Below are 19,334 nucleotides of genomic sequence, written 5' to 3'. Positions count from 1 at the left end.
TTACTTACAAAGAATTTTGTAAAGTTTTTAAAGAAAAAACATGAAAAAGTCTCATAATAGTGGTTATAGCCGAAACCCTTTTGTGAAAAAGCTTGATGACCATCACACCCCTAGTACAAAGAAATTTTCAAAAGATAAAGAAAAGAAAAATAAAGGTATCAAGTGTTTTGAATGTGAGGGTTTCGGGGCACATACAATCTAAGTGTGCTAATACACTGAAAAAGAAGAAAGGTAAAGCCATGGCTACCACTTTGAGTGAGAGTGGGCATGATGAGAGTGATGATGATGATTCGGGTTATGATGAGACTGTTTTAGCCTTTACCATAAATCGAGAAGATGGTTAGAGTGAGGTTTAGAATGACACTATTGATATCTATGCTGAGCAACAAGAGGCATATGATAAATGTATGGCCAATGGCTAAAGGCTGTGAAAAAGTTGCAATCTCTTGGTGTTGAGAATGCTACTTTATTGAAACAAAAGAAAGCCTTGTCCGAAAAAACGTTGTTCTTACTATTGAACTAACTAAGGCTGAAGCTATCATTGATAAGTTGAATGCAGGTTCTCTTAAGCTTGATGAAGTGCTTGGTCAAGGAAAATCCTTCAGAGATCGGTATGGTTTAGGTTTCAGTCTTGGTGTTAGCACATCGAAAGCTGGTGTGAGCATGATTGTGAAGGCCACTGAAATTTCTACTGAAGGTACTATTGTGAGATAGGCTATGAAGGTATCAAAATTCATTCCTATTTGCCATTTTTGTAATAGGAAAGGTCGGATCAAACCCAAATGTTTTAGGTTCATTGCTTATTTGAAGAAAGTTTTTAAAACCATAGTTTTGTTGCAAATGTAAATCATAATTCTAACAATGGTTTTTCATCCAAAAGAATTTGGCAACCTAATGCTGATGTGAATTGTTTTGTGTCTCATACCTCTTTGCTTGCATTTCAAAATGATCTTTTGTATCTAGACAGTGGTTGTTCAAGGCATATGACAAGTAATAAATCTCTCCCCTGACTAAACTTGAATCGGTTGATAGTGGACATGTCACTTATGGAGATGGAAAGAAAGGTAAAATTCTTGGCAAAAGGACAATTGTGCTACCTAATTTTCATATTTTGAAAGATTTCCTACTTGTTGATGGTTTGAAAGCTAATTTGATTAGTATTAGTCAAAATTGTGACAAAGATTTTATGGTTCAATTCTCAAAGGACAAGTGTCAAATCTTGAGTGGTAAAGGTGTTTCTCAACTTGAGGAAAAAAGGTCAAATGACAATTGGTTACTTGCTTTCAAATCGTGTGTCATGTTTTAGTTCAAAAAAAGATTCTACAAACTTATGGCAAGAGAAACTTGGTCACGTGAACTTTAAGGACTTTGTAAGACTCTCAAAGAAGGAAGTGGTTAAAGGACTATGGAAACTTGAAATTCCAAAAGGTAATGTGTGTGGTCTATGTCAACAAGGTAAGCAAACCAAGATATCTTGTAAAGCTTTATCTAATCTGAACACCCTCATGTATTTTGGAATTGATCCATATGGATCTAATGGGTCCTATGCAAATTGAGAGTTTGGGAGGTAAAAGGTACGTGTTTGTTTGTGTTGATGATTTTTCAAGGTATGCTTGGGTTGATATTTTACATGAGAAATCTGATTCATTCAATGCATTTAAGAAATTGGCCAAAGGTTGCTTGTTGAGAAGAGTTCTAAAGCTATAAAGATAGTGAGGATAAGGAGTGACCATAGAAAGGAATTTGAGAATAATGATTTTGCTCATTTTTGTGAATTGTATCGCATATTCCATGAATTTTCAGCACCAAAAACACCTTAACAAAACGGTGTTGTGGAAAGGAAAAATAGAGTGATTCAAGAGATGGCTAGGGTGATGCTTAATGCTAAAAAGCTCCCTACAAGACTTTGGGCAGAAGCCATTAACACGACATGTCATATTTCCAATAGAGTTTACCTTAGAAAATGTACTATTCAAACTCTCTATGAGTTGTGGAAAGGTAAGAAACCTGATCTCTTTTACTTTCATATGTTTGGATACAAATGCTTCATTCTGAATGATAGAGAGAATTTAGGTAAGTTTGAGTCTAGGAGTGATGAAGGAGTTTTCATTGGTTATTCATCTAATAGTCATGCATTTAGGATCTATAACATGCATTCTGAAAAAGTCTTACAATCCATTAATTCTGTGTTTAGTGATGCAGAATATTTTTCAAAATATTCTCAAGAATGTGAAATTCAAGACATATTTGTTCCTCGTGTGCCCACACAAGATGGTGTGAACACTACTAAATCTCCTAAACCTAAACCTTTGTCAAATGTGTTGTCACCTTCTTCTGGTGCTACAGCAACATGATCTGCTCCATGCAAAGAATCATCTACTGATTCATCATTGCAAAATGAAGGGATAGAGTTCGTTATGTATCTTTATGATGAAAGCATTCAAATGAGAAACCAAAGAAGAAAAGATCCACCACCTTCAACCATGATTGGAGATCCAAATGAGGTAATGGTTACAAGAAGGAGAAGACAAAATGAAAGTAACAGTCTTTGTTATGTGTCTTTTGTAGAGCCGAAGAATGCCAAACAAGCTTTGGAAGATGAAAATTGGATTGAGGCCATACAAGAAGAACTATAATAATTTGAAAGGAATGATGTGTGGACGTTTGTACCAAGACTAGAGGGAATCAACATAATAGGTATCAAATGGATTTTCAAAAATAAAACTGATGAGTTTGGTAATGTTGTTAGGAACAAAGCAAGGCTAGTAGCTCAAGGATACTCAATCGACTTTGATGAAACTTTCGCTCCTGTTGCTCGGCTTGAATCAATTCGCTTGCTGCTTTCTATTGCCTGTCGCGTCAAGATCAAATTATTCCAAATGGATGTCAAAAGAGCCTTCTTGAATGGAATGCTCACTAAAGGAGTGTATGTTGAACAACCAATTGGCTTTCAAGACCCCTACAAACCTGATCATGTATTCATATTGAAGAATGCACTTTATGGTTTGAAACAAGCCCCACGGGCCTAGTATGGAATGTTGACAACTTTCCTTCTTGAGCATAGCTATGAACAAGGTAATACCAACAAAACCCTCTTTATCAAGCGTGCTAACCATGAAATCCTGTGTGCACATATTTATGTTGACAATATTGTGTTTGGTTCTACATCTCATTCACATGCATTTGAATTTATTATCCTATAAAAAATGAGTTTGAGATGAGTATGGTAGAGGAATTGAATATGTTTCTTGGACTTCAAATTAAACAAATGAATAATGGCATGTTTGTTTCCCAATCAAAGTATGCTAGAAATATGTTGAAAAGATTTTGTCTTGAGAATGCAAAGCATGCTAGAACCCCTATGAGCACTACCCTTACGCTGTGCAAAGATGAACTTAGTAAAAAGGCAGACAATAAGTTGTACTGAAGCATGACTGGAAGCCTTCTTTACTTAACTGCAAGCTGACCTAATATTTGTTTTAGTGTTGGTGTTGGTGTTTGTGCTCGGTTTCAAACAACCCATCTAAGTTGCACTTGAATGCAGTGAAAAGAATTGTGAAATATGTTTCAAGTACATGTGATTTTGATCTCTGGTACTCATTTGATTATAACAATTGCTTGGTTGGATATAGTGATGTAGATTGGGCAGGAAGTTTGGATGATAGAAAGAGTACTTCGGGTGGATGTTTCTATCTTGGAAACAATCTTTTCACATGATACAGCAAGAAACAAAATACAATCTCCCTATCCACTGTCGAAGCTAAGTATATTGTCGTAGGGAGTTACTGCACTCAAATTTTATGGTTAAAGCAAATGTTGAATGACTATGGTGTCGATCAAGATTGTGTGACTATTTTTTGTGATAACACGAGTGTCATTAACATCTCTAAGAATCCAGTCCAACATTCTAAGACTAAGCACATTGACATATTTCATTAGAGAGTTAGTTGAAGAGAGCATCATTGCACTTGCTCATGTGAACACAAAATCCCAATTGGCTGATTTATTTACAAAAGCACTTGACCATGGCACTTTTGTTTTCTTGAGGAAGTTCATTGGACTATTTCAACTAGTTTTTCATTTCAGTTGATGAATAAAGCATGAACATGCTACTTTTATTTTTGTTAATTAAGACTCCTTGATCTGTGCTAGCAGTCTAATTGTCATTAATTTTCTCTTATCTGTGTGATAACTCTGGTTTGTTGTGTCCACTAAGACTCTTTCCATAATATGACCTTATTTCATCATGAGTTGATTGTCCATTCTTGTCACCATTATGAAAAAGCTACCTTGTATGAAGTGTGAAAGTTCTTTTAAGTAATTTTCTGATTTGTAGAGACCCTTATATTTTGGAAAATCTACCATTAAGAGGACTACCTTCTTGCAAGTGTGAAAGCTATATTTTGGTTACGTTTATGAGAGTTATTTGCCCTTGAATCAAAATGAAAAGAAAAATCTTTATTTTCTATGATGAAAAAGAAAAAGCTAAATATAGTAGGGCATGAAGGAAGGGGGAACTTCTCTTGCGAAATTTAAAATTGACTAATGTGTCATTTTACCCCCTTGAGGACACCATCACACACTAAAACAAGCTCTTGGAAATTTATCTCACTTGTGTGTGATTGAGGAAGTGTTGTTTTGATTGCATTATGTTAACAACCTTTTATGAGTTATTGTGCCTTTTAAAGATTGAAAATTTGATCTATTAGGATGATTTGAACAAATTGACTGCCTTGATTTTCAAAAATTCATGTGAAGCATTTCATCATTTTAATTTTATGTTATTAAAAATTGTTCAATAAAGTCTAGTCTTTTGAAAAATTTCTGATGTTCTTTTGGGATGATGTGTGCTCACATGATTGCATATGTACACTCACTTAGAATAGAGTTCTAATTTTGGTATAACTCTTTTTAGGGCATCAGAATCAACATCTGTCATAAATGTTAGCCCTAATTCATTTGCATGTCAGTCTCCACATTTGATAATCTTTCTTTTTGTTGCTTGAGTTCTTTGCCTTCACAAATTTTTTTCTCTCAAAAAGTTGACAAGATTTTTTTTATGGATTCAAGGAAGAAAGCATTGGAGGACCCGATGAGAAAAGCAAGGGAAAAATCCCTAAGGAAGGGATACTTGACACTGAAAAAGGTGGGACTGCATAGCCAAATATCGACGAAAAACCCTACTCCTCCAGCGACTGATTCGAATTCTGAAGGGTAGTTCAAGAGGAAGAATCAAACACTCAACCAACCCTGGTGCATCCACTATTTCTAGTGATCATAAAGATTCGGAGTGCTCACCAGAAGATTTAGCCCCTACTTCACAAGAAAAGTCACAGGAAAAATATCTTTCAACATCTGACACGCTTCTGACAACACCCCGATAGCCACTCTTAGTTTGTGCAAGGAAGCTTCTAAAAAAGCCATGCCTTTAAAAACTCTGACTCCAACAAAGTTGGCTAAGAAGAAAAGAAAGGTTGTTATAAAGGAACCCTCAACTAGCAACATCTCTCCATTTGTTTTACCTGCTACTGAAACTAGATTTAAGAGCCACTTTGTCAAGAAGACAATTGTGAGTGAAGCCAATGTTAGGTTAGAAGATTTTGATAAATTCGATGCCATGATGAAAAAAGAAAATAGCTAGGAACCATTACAAGTTTGATTACCCCTTTCCAAACTCTTGTTCAAGAGTTTTACGTCAATTTTGGCTTGGACAATGCTAAACCAAATTCAAATGTGCATAATGATTGAGTCTATGTTAGAGGACATTGGGGCCTGTTTACTGAGAATGTTGTTAGGGATGCTCTTGGTTTGAAGAAGAGCAAGAAGAACTTTGACTTGAAGAGCTTAGACTTGGACAAAATTGTCAAAGTGATCACTGGTGGCTCTATTGCCAAATGGCCTAGGAATGGTGTTTTGCAACCTAGTGTGCTCACACCACTTTACAAATTGTTATTTAAGATATATTTGACAAACTGGTCACCTTCCATGCACAATTCAACTATTCGACCAGAATGAGCACAACTTTTTTATGGAATTGCTCAAGGAAAGAAGATTAATTTGGCTGAGTTGATCTTTACTAGTGTTAGGGTGGCAGCACAATCCACTCATTCTCTGTAGGTTTTGTCCTTTCCTTCATTGATTTACAAGATCATTTCCACTTACAAGCCCAAAATCTATGAAGTGGAACCTATTCTGAAGATAAAGATTGTCACAAAAAAGTCTTTTAGGCAACCTACAAGAAATCTGCCTTCAACCTCCTTCGCTTACCAATCAAGAACTAACACTTGGCTGTCCAAGCTTTTTGTTGCCATGCAGGACTTAGAAACCTCAATGGAGACTGTCCTTCAATATGTGAAAGAAATTCATATTTCGTTCCTCTCCATGGCAAATTGGAGACTATCTGAAGAAAAGCAAAAGAAGAAGAAGAAACTTATTCTAATAGAACCTACTGATCAAAATGTGGTACCTACTGCTCCTGCCATGCCTGTTGAGGATGCTGAAGCTGAGATTCAATATGAAGAATAGACAGCTCATGACGATGAAGAAGCCACTGCTCAGTGAGAGAAGACAAAGCTCATTACAACATTATGTATGTTTAGCCATGACGTTCACTGTAGCTAAAAGTATGAATTTACGATACATGGTTTAGCTACAAATGCAATGTTTTGTAGCTTATCATAGCTAAAGTGGCGTACTAAGATTTAGCTATGTAACTTTTTGCTTACGTAGCTAACAATTTATTTTTTTTTGCTATAAATGAGATTAATATGTAACCAAAAACTTAAATGTTTTTGCCATAACAATAATAGCTTGTAGCAAAACTTTGCCTTATAGCCACGGAGAATAGTCTGTGTAGCTATGTTTGCATTTTAGCTCACAAAATATAAATCTATAACTAAATCTTGAAATTTCTGCTACAAAAATAATATCCTAAGCAAATATATAACCTTTTGGCTACATGACAGCTAAAATTGTAACTAAATAAATATCGTTTGCCACATATATAATGAATTCATAGCTAAATTTTAATTTTTTTGCTACAAACATATGAAAGTCATATCTGTATATGAAAGATATTGCTATGGACTTAGTGTGTTAATAGCTAATATTGAAATTACTTGCTATGAATACTTTTGATTTGTTGCTAAATATTATAATTATTTGCTATGGGCATATTGAAGTCATATCTATATGTGAAATTCAGTTGCTATACAGAGTTTGTTAATAGCTAAATATTGAAATAACTTGCTAAAATACTTTTAATTTGTAGCTAAATATTATAATTATTTGCTATGGACAAATAATTATATAAAAAATTTATAATTTATTGTTTCAATTAAAATTAATTGTACAAATATTGCTATAATTAACATTAATAAAAATACAAATTTATAGCAATTCTTTTATATTAAATAGATAATATGATGTTATGAAAATTTCTAACATAAAAAGTTAACATTAACAAAGTCATTTCCACCAATAATTGTCTACTCATAAATCCTTCATCCTAGTAATTTAAAATTTTATCACTATTTTTTTTTTTTTTTTTTACAAAATATGAATCTTCAATGTCATAGCAATCTTTCCTATCCATTTAAGAATTTCCACCAACCTCAATATCAATTTGAAAAAAAACTTAGATTAATCTATAGATTAATGTAATTATTGCATATCACTTTATGATTAATATAAAAGAAATGGTTTTCATAGTATATATGCAATTTTCAAAATAGCTTACAATTTCATCCAAAGGATTTAGTTATTTATTGAAAATTGTTGACCTTGAGTTGTAAGCATCATCATGAACTTCTCTTCCAATCGTCTATTCATCTCCTCCGTTTGCTTTTTCACTTCTTCTAATTTCCATTTGCTTCCCTCTTTGCCTCCTCCACCCTTTCATTTGCTTCCTTCCAGTTTGTACTTGTTTCATAAGTTGTGCTTTAGTTGGTCTACTTCCAAATTCAGTAATACTTTTTCTTGGACCATAAGCACGCAAATAGCCATCCTCTCTGAACCAGGACCTCTTCAATATTTCATCATCATTCAATAAGATTTGTCCTTCTACTTATTGCTTTTTTAATCGATCAAACTGTGACTAAAAAACAAATTTATGGTTTAGCTTGGATGTGTGTGCGATAAAAAATCAAGAAGTAGTTAAGACAATACAAAGCTATTACAATAATGTCTTCTATAACGGATTCACTTGCTTACTTTTTTTCTTTTGCGAGATTCTATCCAAACTTCAACACGAAGGAGTATATCCATTTTTCTTTTGCTGTCATAATAAAAATTATGAAATTGATTAAAAATAATGGATTGAATTATTAAACTTAATCTCATATTTGAAAGCAAATTCATACCATTTGACATCTGAGTCGACAATAATTTTAGTTCCTGTGTAAGGAGGCATAGACCGCTTGATCTATTTGTCTTATTCTTGTTACTCCTTTCTTGTGTATGTAAAATAAGCAATATATGTATATCTTATAATTACTAGTAATTATGCTAAAATGTACCTTAAATGCTATGCTTATAAAAAAGTAAATTCAAGTTAGACGAATATTAAATAAACTAACAAACAATATTATATGAGTGTACATGTAGATAAACAATGAATTGATCTTGTGATCAAGAAAATATTAAAAAAATAAATGACTAAATGATGTTTACCAATAGAATCAGTTGCTTTTTCTAGCTGTATCGAGAATGGTGATTGAATGACTTTTCAATGCTATTGTGGTAGATTGCACCTTATTGAGTTGTGCTTCGATGAGTTTTTTGCATATCTTGAGAGATACTACCGGCAGGATCACTCTTTTTGTCAGTGGGCTTAGCTTTTCTTTTGCCTTTAACTAAACCTCCATGCCTACTCATGTTGTTGGTATTCTAAAAAAGTTTTATTTCAATAAAATAAATCATTGAGTTATAAATAAATAAATGAAAGAAAAGACATTATTGAGCTATGACCATAAACGGAAAATTTCCTTACCCCAATGTCAACTAATCATTCATCCATTTTCCAAACCTTAAGTTATGAATGAAGACAGACTGCGCATAACAGCAAATGGTCATGAAAAGAATACGTTGTGAATGTATTTATGTATGGTATTTTAAGCAGAGTGGGTCATGAAATAATATATTGTGATGTATTTATGTAAGATTTGATGCCTCGGGAATCTGCCTTAAGTGGTTTCTTGGTTGCAAATAATAATTAAATAATCTGTTCAACTCCCCCAACCAAAACAAATCGTGAGTGCACAAATAAAAATAACTCTGCTGAATTAAAGAAACCTAACAGATGTGAACAAACCATACACGTACCACATAAAACTCGGAAGATTACTACATGGTAAAAGTGAATATGATCATTATTCAGAGATTGGATGTTAAAAGTTTTTTATTTTTATATTTATTTTTAATTTTAAATTAAAGAAGGGTTATTCAAGAAACTTTTCTCTATATAAACTCTACTCATATAAACCGTATCAAATAGAATGGAACTGAAATAGAATATAAGCATTTGTATTGATAATTAACATTAGAATAGATAACATGTTTGAGTAGTCAAATTTGGCAAGGCAGGGCAAGTTTCATGAATAATAATAATAATAAAAACCATAAACAAAGGTGACAATTTCATAAATATAAAACCATAAACAAAGGTGACAATTTCATAAATATAAAACCATAAACAAAAGTGACAATTTCATACATAACATCTAATATAAACCATCCAATACAAAATTAAATAACTAACAGTATTTATTGACATCACATTACATCTTGAAAATTAAAATTTCAACTAGCATTGCCGACACAGCAGACATGGAAAGACTCAAAAGTAGCAAGCTAAGATCAAAAATGTCAAAACAAAAGAAAAATATATAAAAATTAGCAAACTCTATGACACTATATATTGCAGCAGACGAAAGCTAAAGTAGTAATAAAAAACAGAGGCACTCTACAGAGGATAGGAGACATGTAATCAAAGGTAATTATTCCCATGAGTTTTTTTATGAGTTTTTTCTTAATTTCTTTTATATCAACACGCATGATCAATTTAATATTATATTATAAATAAAATTTTTCTCAAAATTTGGTATTATGTGATTGATGAGTGACGCATGGCCAAATTTAATATTATAGTATAATATTATTTTTTCTCAAAATTTGACATTATATACTTGATGTGTGTTTGATTATGTGTTTTTATCAATAATTATGTCATTAAAAAAAAATTAATAAATATCAAATAAGTGTATTTTTTGAAAACCCTAGAAAGTTGTAAGATTTCGTCCTCAATATAAACACGTAATGCACGAAAGAAAATAAAGCAAGTTGCAGAAAAAAAACTCATCTTTAAAGAAAACTGATTCTTGAAAGAAAAGTGCAAGTAAAACAATTTACAAAAGAAAAAAAATATACAGAACACTAGACAATAAAAACCTCAATGGCGTAGTATTGGTTCCAAAAAGAAATCTAACCTCTGAAGCCTGATTATTTTCTGGAAATTCTTCTGATGGTTGTACTCGTTTGTCGTGCCTGGTTCTTGATTCGCCCATGTTTATGAAAAAATAAAAAAACTTCAAATAAAACCCTAAAAAAAAAGCGCCATTGAAAACATAAGGAGGGGTAAAAGTACCGCCACTTTTACTTTTATAATTGGGAAAACATTTACTCTTTATCCTATTTTATTGTAAAATATTTATTTTAATTATTTTATATAATTATGTTTTTGCTTGCTTCTCTTATCAAATAAAAAATTATAAAAACTTTGTATTTATTTAATTAAATTCTTATGCAGCCGCCTGATTATAATCTCAATTAAACAATAATATTATGGACACTGGTATTTTTACACTGAAATCTTATACCGGCCTACGTGTCCTATGATTCACACCAGCAAATCAGACACGTTTTACGTTATTAAATTTTTTTCTAGTGAACGGTCGTTCATCAAATATGGACGGTCATTTACTTACATGGACTCTTGTCCATATAATATAGACCAGGGTCCATTTACTACGGACTAGTGTCCCCATTTAAAGGACAGGCATCCATCGGTAAAATGTCACGTTATTTATTCCATTTTACTGATTGACGGATGTCCTTTAAATAGGGACGTCCGTCCGTAGTAAATGGACCCTGTCCATATAATATGGACGAGAGTCCATGTAAGTGAACGGTCGTCCATATTTGATGAACGACCGTTCACTAGAAAAAAATTTAATAACGTAAAACGTGTCTGATTTACTGGTGTAAATCATGGGACACGTAGGCCGATATAAGATTTCGGTGTAAAAATACCAGTGTCTGCAACATTATTGTTTAATTGAGATTATAATCAGGTGGCTATATAAAAATTAGGGAAGGCCATTCACAGGTTATAGACGGTTGTCTTTAAATATTGGACGGGCGTTCATATTTTAATGGACGCCTCTCCATTAACAATTCTTTGTAAAAAATTACTATGTTATAATTTATTATAAAAAAAATTATTCCATTTTACTGATGGATGCCCGTCCTTTAAATGGGGAAGCTAATCCGTAGTAAATGGACCCTGGTCCATATTATATGGACATGAGTCCATGTAAGTAAACGACCATCCATGTTTGATGAACGGCCATTCACTAGAAAAAAAATTAATAACGTAAAACGTATCTGATTTACTGGTGTAAATCACAGGATACGTAGGCCGGCATAAGATTTTGGTGTAAAAATACCAGTGTTCGTAACATTATTGTTTGCCGTGCCTGGTTCTTGATTCGCCCATGGTTATGAAAGAATAAAAAAACTTCAAATAAAACCCTAAAAAAAAGCGCCATTGAAAACACAAGGAGGGGTAAAAGTACTGCCACTTTTACTTTTATAATTGGGAAAACATTTACTCTTTATCCTATTTAATTGTAAAATATTTATTTTAATTATTTTATATAATTATGTTTTTACGTGCTTCTCTTATCAAATAAAAAATTATAAAAACTTTGTATTTATTTAATTAAATTCTTATACAGCCGCCTGATTATAATCTCAATTAAACAATAATGTTACGGACACTGGTATTTTTACACCGAAATCTTATACCAGCTTACGTGTCCCGTGATTCACACTAGCAAACCAGACAAGTTTCATGTTATTAAATTTTTTTCTAGTGAACGGCCGTTCATCAAATATGGACAGTCGTTTACTTACATGGACTCCTGTACATATAATATGGATCAGGGTCCATTTACTACGGACTAGCGTCCCCATTTAAAGGACGGGCATCCATCAGTAAAATGGAATAATTTTTTTTTATAATAAATTATAACATAGTAATTTTATACAAAGAATTGTTAATGGACGGGCGTCCATTAAAATATGAACGCCCGTCCAATATTTAAAGACAACCATCCATAACCTGTGAATGGCCGTCCCTAATTTTTATAAAAAAAAAAAATTTATTCTATTTTACTGATTGACGGATGTCCTTTAAATAGGGACGTTCGTCCGTAGTAAATGGACCCTGTCCATATAATATGGACGGGAGTTCATGTAAGTGAACGGTCGTCCATATTTGATGAACGACCGTTCACTAGAAAAAAATTTAATAACGTAAAACGTGTCTGATTTACTGGTATAAATCATGAAACACGTAGGCCGATACAAGATTTCGGTGTAAAAATACCAGTGTTCGTAGCATTATTGATCAATTAAATCACAAAAGTTTAGCATTACACATGGGAGTCTGTATCAGCAAAAGGTCAAGACGGTGCCGTTTCTGCTTGAGGAGTGGACTTTCTAAACGGGAATTTGTTCTTATTTCATTTTCATTATATTCATGGACATTTAACTTCTTTGGGAACACCCCTTCTTTTGTACTATTTATATTTATTGCCTCGGTTGTTTCACTATATGCAAGGAAAACAAATTATTGTACTTGTGAACTGGGATTTGGTAGAGTTTTGTTTAAGTAGAATATGCATCAAAATTAAATGTATATAATAACTTGGGTTTATGAGGATTAGATGTTTGATTACTAACCCTAACCTATATCATAACTAAAATTAAACAAATTATTTTATTAATTGATCTTATAATTATTAATATATATGAATAATTTATTTAATTTTTCACATTTAAAAGATAAATTACATAAATTATGATGAAGAAAATTAAATTCTACATATTTAAGATAAATAATTTGAATCATAAATGATGAATAAGATAAATAATATTTACATAGTGGTGGTTGGCTCGCTGTCGGTGGTGGTGGCTAGGTGGCAGTGGTGGTTGTAAATTATTTTAAGTATAAGGGCATTATTGTCTAAAATTTTAATTAAACAAGGATAAAATTAAAATAAAATATTAATGTAAATTTGTTTTAAAGTAAAAATACTATTGTCCAAAACTTTTATTAGTAAGGGATAAAATTATAAAAAAAAAAAAACAACATAAATATGAGATATTTGACGGTGGACAGGTGAGAGCTGTACCATTAGATTAGACAAATCGAAATTGATTTGACTATTGACCTTAGTGGTGTGATTAACATTATATTTGACTATAACTATTTAATTCATAAGTAATAAAAATATAATTACTTACAAGATAAATTAGAATATCTATAGCTGCATACTATAAGGATTGTAGCAAATTATTTTTCACATTCTTTATTTGCTACAAATTCAAATAATTTATAGCTAATACACACATATTAGCTATATATTGAAACTAGTAGCTAACAATGATACTAAGATATTGTCACTACCATGAAAATAAAATTTGTATAGCTAGATACCTTAATGAGCTACAAATTTTAATATTTTATAGCTAATGTAAAAATAGTAGCTATATAATTAAACTCGTAGCTAATAATGATACTATATGCCACGTACATAAAATGTTTATAGCTAAATATATTAATTAGCTACAAATCTCAATATTTTATAGCTAATGCACAAATAATCGCTATATAGTTAAAACCCATAGCAAATAATGATACTATATGCCATGTAAATGAAATATTTATAGCTAAATACATTGATTAGCTACAATGATTTACCATAGCTAATACATTGTAGCTAAATGAATAGCTATTGCCACAATTTTAATAAGTTAAAGCAATAGATGAATATTAGCTTCGAGTGAGAAATTCTTATCACTAAAATTATTTCAATTAGCTACAAATATTGACTTTTCTAGCTGTAAATATGTATTTGCTACAGTTTTTCTTTTCGTAGCTAATGTTCGTAGCTATATGTGTATTTTGTTGTAGTGACTTCTGATGAGCAACAACAAGAAACTGCACCTGAAGATGTAGCTACTCGAGATGGTATCCATGTGTCCACTAAAGATGTTCTAGTCCAGGATACCTCATCTGTTACTGCTCCAAACATTAAAGTGGAGGATGCACATGTTACTGTCCCTACTCCTTCCAAGAAAAGAGTGAAGAGGAAGGTAAGGCCAATTGCACTTCACTACCCTCTCGAAAGTGTTCAAGACTTATGAACAAAGAGGGGGATAAGAAGCATGGAGGAGTAGTTTTTTTTAATTTTAATTTTCTTTGCTGTATTTGAACTTTGAACTTCTTTGTTGTTATCTCTCCATGGAGGAGTTTGATATTTTTTTTGCTACTGTTTTTTTTTTTTTTTTTCCCTTTTGAACTCCTTAGTTATTTTACTTTGATGCTTTATCTGTTTTATCTACTAATCATGTGTTCATATTTGTCTTTATATATATATATTTGTTTTTGCAAATCTACAGGTTAAATTGGTTGATTGAATCAGGTTTGCACTTAATCCTTTTTGTGTTCTTTGTTCGTAAGTTTGACAAAGGGGGGAATGTGAAAAACTCATATTTGTCAAACTTATGCATTGTATGTTTGCACATAAGTTCTGCGTGCACATTGATTGCCAAACTTGAGTCTTGCTTCGTTTTGTTAGAGTATGTGTACACAACAGTTTGTGCTTTCACTTTTGATTCAGATATTTGAAACCCAGCATGAGTTGCATGTCTGATAAAGTGAAAAAGGTATTGTTTATCTTTGTCTCTCACTTTTTAGGACCTTTTTACATGTGTCATAACATCCTTAAGTGGTCCTAGGGAATAAAGTTCTTTTCCCGATTTGCTTTGTGGTCCAAACCAAAAAGAAGGAAAACTTTCCTTATTTGGACAAATATGTGTTAGTCCCTTGTTGGCTAACTTGGTAGTATATTGTTGAGTAAGAAATCCTTCATTATATAATACCTCCTTCTTGTGTGTATGAAGTAGAACCTTTTTTTTTTTTTTTTAAATATTTTGTTTCATTGTAGTTTGATTTTCTTAGAGTATTTCTTCTCTTGAGATTGAAGGTTCATTTCCATATTTGTGCCAAAACCTCACCATCTCAAACACGTTATTAATGGCTCTTGGAACGTGGTTACTTTGCTAATGTTGGTGCGTGGCGTCAGTGTTTGAAGCTTGACGGTTCATAGGTGTGTTCCTGACATGAAGAAGATCCAAGGAGCTATTACACATTAAGGATTCAAAGTGTAGTGCTAAGTATAAAGTTAAACAGGGAGTTTTTTTTTATTGTAACTTAGGTAAGCTTTGAACTATATCTTGTAATGTGTTTTTAACTTAGTGGATTGCTTCAATCTAGACAAGGTCCCATGGATGTAAGCTAAAAGTGGATTTAGTTGAACCATGTATATGGCTATGTTCTTTAATTTTCGCACTTATGTTTGACGTGTTTGAATTAAAAATGTTTAATCTACTTGGTAACTATTTCGCTGCACTTAAAATGGGTAACCACACTCTAACGTGAGTTAAATCTCGAACTCCCTCCCCAACAAGATGGATTAACACCTTCGTTATAAGGCAACACTTGGGCTAAACTTCGGAATCCAAGTTCACATAGAAGAAATAAAACAAGAGAACAAACTTAGAAAGAACCATTGTGAAAGGTTCACTCATGATCATGGTTTCTTTTTTTTCATCAGTTTCAACTTCAACTTGCTCTCTTGTGTACTCTGATATTCAGAGGCTCTTTCCTTCTAACTTTAATAATGAAAAAAAGTCTACCGAAATATGAGGGGCATTTTATTAAAAGACCATTTTAACTAAAAATTTAATTAAAAGGCTATACCGTTGGTAAAATTTAACTAAATGGCCTTGTTTTTTATTAAGATTAAATAAACATGATTAAGGGGTTAATTAGGATTAATGAATAATTGGGTAATCTTTTAAAAATTATAATAATTCTCCAAAGAGTCAAAAATCTTGCAAACAAACCCAAACACCTTCTTCTTCTTCCTCCTGCCACATTAACACATTCCTCCGCCATTAACATCTTCCCCAACATAGATCCTCCTCCTCCTCCTCCTCCTCTTCCTCCTACTGCTGCTGCTGAAAAATCGATCTAGGTATGTGTATCTCCCCTTTCGATTTACAAAGATTTAATGATGGATTTTGATTTAGTTGTTTAGGTTGTTGGGTTGTGTTTGATGTAATGGAAGTTGAAAAGAGTGGAATTTGTTGAAAATTTTCTTGCATTGTGGGTAGCTGGGGGTGGTAGCATCGATTGTAGGTGGAGATGACTGAAAACGTGTTCTTGATATGATGGATCACTTAAGTGATAGATCTGGTACATCTGGTAATGCAGCAAATAGATCGCTTAAGCGATCTGCTAAAAATCTAGTGTATAGCAGCAGATCGTTTAAGCGATCCATTATATCGCTTAAGCGATCCATTATATCGCTTAAGCAATCATGCTTATTTACACTGGATCGCTTAAGCGATCCATTATATGATTTAAGCGATCTAGTAAATGATATACCAGATCGCTCAAGCGATACAGCAGATCTGTCAAGCGATTATGCAGATGCTTTTTAAAATATTTCAACCTTTAGTACATCAGTTAAGAATATTTTTTTTCTTGCATTATAGGTATTTAGTTATTATTAGACATGGGACAAGTTGTTTTGGGTGTTGAATATTTTGGTGAATGGGTGGAGGAAGAAAGTGGGTGGAAGTGGACTAGGAAGAGCAAAGAAGTTATACCAATTTTTGTGAGCACAGAGGTTAGTTTTGATAAGTTGATTGATGAAACAATTAGAAGAGGTGATTTGAGTTGCTCACGTAGTGATATAGTTGTGAAGTATGTTTTAAGCAGAGTTCCTAAAAATTATAAGAAACTGCCTACTATATTAAAGTCGGATGAAAGTGTGAAGTTATATATGATTGATGTGGCCGATAATGGTTTGAGGTCGATTTTAAGGGTTTCTTTTGTAGGAAAACCGTTGGAAGTTGGTTCAAAAGAAGGGGATAACGAGGAAGTTGGCAGAGATTTGCCTGGTTTTAATTTGAACTACGAGGGCATTGATTTGTTAGTTGAAAAATCAAGAGTAGATGGTGAATTGGGTGGTAAGGAGGACACTATAGAAGAGGTTGGTCATGGGCGGCAGAATGAAAATGTTGAGGAGGAGGACCCCGTACATATTCCTGCAGATGTAGAGATTCCTTTAAATAAAAATTATGCAGAAGGTGTAGTTTGTGAGGAAGAGAACAATGTGGTCGTTTATGCAGGTTCAAGGGAGGCAATTGCAGGTAGTAATGAATCAGCTCATGTTTTTACAGATGGATCAGAGTTGCGCATAGGGTATTTATTTGACAACAAAGAGAAAATTGTGAGGAAGCTAAAACTTGTTGCGGTGAGAGGTAATTTTGAGTTTATCACCAAAAAGACAAATTCATTGGTTGTGACGGTTGCATGTCGTGACCAAAAGTGCAAGAGTCCAAAAAATTTATTCTTAGCACATTTACCCGTGAGCACACATATGGTTTGGGACATATTTCAGGTGAGCATCGACAAGCCTCCGCCGATGTTATTAGACAATTTGTCAAAAGTCAGTTCGTTGAAGGGAAAGGTCCATCTCCTAAAGAGATTCAGAGACTTGTGCGCACAGAGTTGGGATGTGTTGTTAGTTACTGTAAATGCTGGAAAGGGAGACAACATGCACAAGATTTTATGAGGGGCATGGCGGAGCACGGGTACGTAGTATTAGAAGCATACCGTTATATGCTTGAGTTGACAAATGAAGGTAGCAAGATGGCTTTGAAGTGGGACATGAATTGTTAGAGTAGATGCCCTAGAGCCAATCAATTATTGTAGAATTGACTCTTTGTAATAATGTTCATTAATCAATAAAAGGCATTTTATTCTATATCGCGTAAATTATTATTATTGCAATATGTATTGATATATGTCCTTAGAATGGTAGAGCCGTGATGAGGGTATCAAGTGTTTCAAATCTTGATAGTGAGAACCCTATGAGCACATATGGTGGCCATTCTAGAAACGTCCGTAGCCCCAGTATTATTCTGAAGTAAGGGCACAGATAATACGGTAAGGCTATCATAGTGTTGAACGACCCTGTCGAAAGGCAGTGACTGATCTCACTTGTCAAGGTTGTTTGGTGACAACCTGGTGCAACACATGGGTGCTTGTTGTAGGCGGATATACCGCAGCAAGTTCACTGGACTGACCCACCAGAGGATTCCATATGGATGGTAACCCCAGTGTCTATGGAACAAATCCTCTAACGAATGGTGGTGCATGTGATCCTTAGACTTGAGATCACCGGAGCGCCTTGTGCACCGATTGGTGTAGTTTGACACTAGCCTAACGCAGTTCTTTTCAGAGCTGTCAATACGGTGGTGATTGGCTGCATCAAGGAGTGTATCAAGACTATGGTGGATTGACAGAGGATTTATCACTCCCGGGTACGGGAGAAAGTTATCTCACGGCGCAATTCAGTATATGGCAATGACACTAAAACTGTGGCCACAGTGGGATTGAGTTGTTGCTCTATCCAGTTTATAATACGGGTCATTGGTCCAGAAACTGAATAAATAATATCGAGAGTAACCGAAGGTTGACACTATTTCTATGCCTTCGTCTCGTCGAGATAACGTATGATGAAAGGATCGAATTGCACGGTAACCATATCGTTGACAGGTAGCTACTTTGCTGAATCCGAATCTATCGGGTGGCCATGATGCCTTGCTAGGGGCCAATCTTGGTCTGTGTATTAGTGAGACGATTAATTGGTGTTAATCGCAATACTATACACTGCCGATATGATGAGGAGCCTAAGGGTCACACACATAGAAGACAATTTAAGATGCAAGAAGAAAGAAGGGCGTTTTCGTCTTTTAAGGCGAAAGGGTATTTTGGTAATTTCACAGTGCAATTAAATTTGCTGAGGTCGTAGCCTTTATTTAATTTGTTAGAAAAATTAAATAAGTGAAATTACGTTTAAATGTGTGTTCGCACATATTTAAATATATTATCATTATTGTTAAATGTTAAT

This window comes from Pistacia vera, unplaced genomic scaffold (genome assembly GCF_008641045.1).
Source record: "Pistacia vera cultivar Batoury unplaced genomic scaffold, PisVer_v2 Contig310, whole genome shotgun sequence".
Taxonomy (NCBI): Eukaryota; Viridiplantae; Streptophyta; class Magnoliopsida; order Sapindales; family Anacardiaceae; genus Pistacia; species Pistacia vera.
The sequence above is the reverse complement of the archived record's forward strand: the minus strand, read 5'-3'. Positions refer to the sequence as shown.